Below are 5,000 nucleotides of genomic sequence, written 5' to 3' on the forward strand. Positions count from 1 at the left end.
GTATCGCCTTGCCGTACTCCTTTCTCGATGTTGATCTTTTCTGTATCTTTATGTAGTCGAATTATAGCGGTACCTTTCACATAAATCTTTTCTAAAACCCGTACGATCTGTTCGTTTGTACCCTACTTGCGTAGCGAGTTTAGTGTTGCTATTTGTTCCACCGAGTCAAAGACCTTCTCGTAATCTACAAAAGCTAAACAGAGAGGTATATTGTATTCTGTCGTTTTCTCGATTAGTTTGTTTATTGCCTGCAAATGGTCTAGAGTCGAATATCCGCTTCTAAAGTCTGCCTGTTCTCTCGGTTGGTTTCCATCTAAAACTTGACTTAGTCTATTTGTAAGGATATTGGAGAATACTTTATATATGTTTGATAGCAGGTTAATCTGTCGATAGTTACTAAAGTCCTCCTGGTCTCCTTTTTTATGAAGCAAAATAACTATAGCTTTGCACCACGATTCAGGAACGCTTTCTTGACATAAGCACTGGGTGTACAACTGAGCTAACTTAATATGAACTTCTTTCCCTGCGTCTTTCAAGAGATCTATCGATATACCATCTTCCCCAGGTGCTTTTCCTTGTTTCATATTTTAGAGCAAATTCTACTTCTTCCTTTGTAATCTCTGGTACACTACTAACGTCTACAGATGAATTTACTGACTCAACTACGGTCTTCGACGAGTAAAGCTCTTGGTAAAATTCTTCTACTCTTTTTACCATTCTGTCTCTGCATTTGATTATTTCTCCATTTCTATCTTTCAAACATATCATTTGCTGTCTTCCTATATCATGTCTGCGCTCGGTCCCTTTAATACTTTTACCTTTCCGAATAGTTTCTTCTATTCAATCAATGTTTTCTCTTTCTTTTTTATAATTTCTGCCTTTTGTTGATAAGCCTGTTTAGTTCTACTCTATTTTGTGTCTCGTACTTTTAATCTGCATGGTCTTTCATCTTTTAATTAGGTCATTTGTATCTTTGTACTACTTGTTTTCTCTAATGCTTTTTGTACTTTCAACTTTCTCTGCCGTTTTCCTGATGATATTCACTAAATTCAAATTCATACCATCGACGGTGTCCTCGTTAGTTCTTAGAGCTTCGAATCTGTTTTTAATTTCTAACTGAAATTTCTTCTTATAATCCTTAACCTTTGCATTGCTTATTTTCTTTCTTAAAACTAGTTTATTTCTCTCGGCTCTGAAATTTAATTTAGCTGTGCAACCTACCATTCTATGGTCACTACCTATGCTGACTTTATTTATGACCGTAACATTGCTAACGCTTTTGCTCTCATCTCCTAATATGAAGTGTACTTGGTTCTTTGTTGTTCCATTTGGATTTCTCCAGGTCCGTTTACGACCTACACGCTTTTGAAAGAAAGTGTTCATTATCCTCATGTTGTAGTTTTCTGCAAAATTGACTAACATCTCGCCTCTGTCATTTCTTTCGCCTACTCCAAACTTCCCAATGCACGACTCATCTCCCACATTCATTCCAACTTTAGCATCGAAGTCGCCTATTACCAACGTGTAGTTATTTTTTTCTTGATCCATTACCTGACTTCAATCATCATAGCAGGACTCAATTTCATCGTCTGAATTCTGTGAAGTTGGTGCATAAACCTGAACTATTTTTAGAGTGTACCTTTTACACAGCCTAATCAAAATCCAAGCTACCCTGTCTGATAAACTACTGAACTTGACTACGTTGCCATCAGTCTCTTGGTTTATCAAGAATCCTACTCCACTAGATCTTTCTTTGTCCTTACCTCTATAGTAGAACAGGTGGTGACCATCTTGTAATTGTACATTAAACTCTCCAGCCTGTGGTCTTGTGAGAGAGTTCTTACGTTGTAAGTATAGATTTTTCTTTTCTTCAAATTGTTTAATGACCAAGACTTGGATCTGCTTGGACAGAGCTTACTCATGTTCGGGGGTACACTGCCACTAAGAACACGAGGCAATGCGTCTGGACCTTTAGGAGACGATGATCCAGCAGGAACGCCCGGTTTTGTTTTGGTTGTACTATTCATGGTTGATATGAGGGGGTTTTGGCATTAATCTCACCTCCGTGCTAACTGGTTTCTGGTGAGACATTTCTCTGGTGTCATCTTATTATATTCGGTGAAGCTCTATATCTATAGGGTGTCCAATGGTCCACGCCGTCATTATGATGGTACCCCATATATCTATGAGGAACTTCCCTGTTCGCCATCAGGGACGTGCCAGTTTGCGATGGGTCCTGGGATTGTGTGTGTGAGCTGCTCTTTGTCTGATCTTTCTTACAAAACCAGTTCGATATGGGTGACCCTGCAGAGATTTCCTCTCTATCGACATAGATTTTGTAATCATCAAGATTCTCAAACACACACACACACACACACACACACACACACACACACACACACACACACACACACACACACACACACACACACACACACACACACACACATACATATATATATACACGTATATATATATATATATATATATATATATATATATATATATATATATATATATATATATATATATATATATATATATATGTGTGTGTGTGTGTGTGTGTGTGTGTGTGTTTGTGTGTGTGTGTGTATTACAATCTCCATAAATTTTAAGGCCCAAGCTTCACTCCCGTTCGGTTCTCCACGGTCAGTGGGCCTACCAGCGTATCATGATTATGCAACTCATCTTGCGTAATCATGTGATATGCAATTTGTGTTACATGGAACCTGACGAGGCCGAAACTGCGCAAGAATGAGGACAGCTGTCCTCAATTGGCGTATTTGCTCCCGGCAGCTGGCACTCTGCTTGCAGCTGGCACCTCGCCACAGTGCAAGCAGAAGTGGCCTCGTCCATCAAACTAGAGGTTTTCTCGTTTATGTCATTGTAAATCCCAGAACCAGAATAATGATCTTAATTTGCTTTCGCACGCAAATTATGTATGCATGTGTGTATGTATATGTATGTATGTATGCATGCATGTATGTATGTATGTATGTATGTATGTATGTATGAATGTATGTATGTACGTGTATGTTTTTATATGTATGTATATATGTATATATATAATATATATACACATATATACATACATACATATATGTACATACACACATACTGTATATATACGTATATGTATATATATATATATATATACATATATATATATACATATATATATATATATTTATATATATATATATATATATATATATATATATATATATGAGCATGTATGCATATACACATGATGCATGGATATGTATTCGTATATGTATATACGTCTAAATAAGTGTATATATAATACATCTAGTACTATGGAGTTTTGCTATTTGTGACCTTTTATGCTTACGCGTCTCTCTCCGTATCCACCGTAGGAGTGAGATGAATGGAGGGAGTGACGTGGCTGTTAGTTCAAGACATCCGGTCGTTACATCTCCGAGGCACTCCCAAAGGAGTGCCAACCCCTAGCTCTTGTCAGCTTTGAGGACCAAAACTATTATTATCATTATATTTGTATGGGATTCATGCCTGTCTCTTTTCGTTGTGTTGGTTCGTACCTAGTATTTGAGTATATATATATATATATATATATATATATATATATATATATATATATATATATATATATATATATATATATATAATTCTTTTGTGTGGGTTAGTTTGTATTGATATGTTTTACAAAGAATGTAGTTTTGGGTTAGTTTGTATTAATCTGTATTACAGAGAATGTGGTTTTGGTTTAGTTTGTATTAATCTGTATTACAGAGAATGTGGTTTTGGGTTAGCTTGTTTTGGTCTTATTACAGAGATTCGTTTTGGGTTCGTCTCCATTAGTTATTCCTGAGAATGTTGTTTTGATGTCAGCTGTCTAAATAAAAGAATGTTGATCACTTTTAACATTTTAAATTTTAATTTTTAAGTTTTAACTTTTGATTTCTAACTTTTAACTTATAACATTCAACTTTTAACCTTTAACTTTTAACTTTTATATTCTAACTTTTAACTTTTAACTTTTAACTTTTAACTTTTAACTTTTAACTTCTAACTTTTAAATTTTAACTTTTAACTTTTAACTTTTAACTTTTAACCTTTAACTTTTAACTTTTTACCTTTAGCTTTTACATTTCAACCTTTAACTTTTAACTTTTATTTTACTTTTTAACTTTTAACCGTTTCTGTATCTTGCCCTCCTTCAGTGTCTCTCTTTTACCACTTGCATGACTCCAACTCTTCGGTGTGTTATTGACCCCAAGGACAGAAGAGCTGGGTACAAGAAAGGGACTGAAAATATGCTGTCATATTTTTATTGTGTCTTGTCTCTCTTACGACACACACACACACTCTTGGAGAAAGATAGATTGAGACACAGAGTAAATCGTATATTTCGACCACTAGCTGTGGTCCTCTTCAGCAGTTACATTTATTGGGTACATAAACAGGAACATATATACAGAGGAGAAAGCTACAAAAGGGAATTAGGTAAGCCTCAAGTCACGTGCCCTGAGTGGGGACGGACATTTCGTCCTCTGGAGATGAATTCATTTACTGCCAAACTAGTAATGGCATCTGGTGACCATTGACCTTTGGAAATGTTGTAATTTGGGAACTGTTTTAATAATGAGGACTCAATAATTTTTCTTTTAAAACTACAATGTGATTTATATACTGTAGCTGCATTCTTCCAATCTATTCTGTGATCTATAAGACTTGAATGGAGGAATACAGGTGAGTTTTCTTGGCCGTATTTTAATGAATTTTTATGTTCTTTTATCCTAGTAGGTAGATCACGTCCCGTTTGTCCTCAGTACACTTGATCACAATCGAGGAGATTGTATGAGGAGGTAAATGTGCCGGCAGCACTGCATGGGGTAGAAACATGGAACATAAGAGAGGAAGGGAGGAAGAATTTAAATATGTTTTGAGATTAAATGCCTTAGACGTATGATAGGGGTTACTAGGCTGGGTAGAAGAAGAAACGAAGAGGTGAGGAGGAG

The 5,000-nt window shown here is 35.8% G+C and overlaps 1 protein-coding gene across 1 annotated transcript in view; it reads left to right on the forward strand.

Annotated features, from left to right (window-relative positions):
• The window catches only part of LOC143018632 (uncharacterized), a 389,758-nt gene that overhangs the window by 54,001 nt on the left and 330,757 nt on the right, over positions 1–5,000 (forward strand). The gene's annotated exons all lie outside the window — the stretch shown is intronic.

This window comes from Oratosquilla oratoria, chromosome 35, assembly GCF_046742065.1.
Source record: "Oratosquilla oratoria isolate Oo_2021 chromosome 35, ASM4674206v1, whole genome shotgun sequence".
NCBI classification, from domain to species: domain Eukaryota; kingdom Metazoa; phylum Arthropoda; class Malacostraca; order Stomatopoda; family Squillidae; genus Oratosquilla; species Oratosquilla oratoria.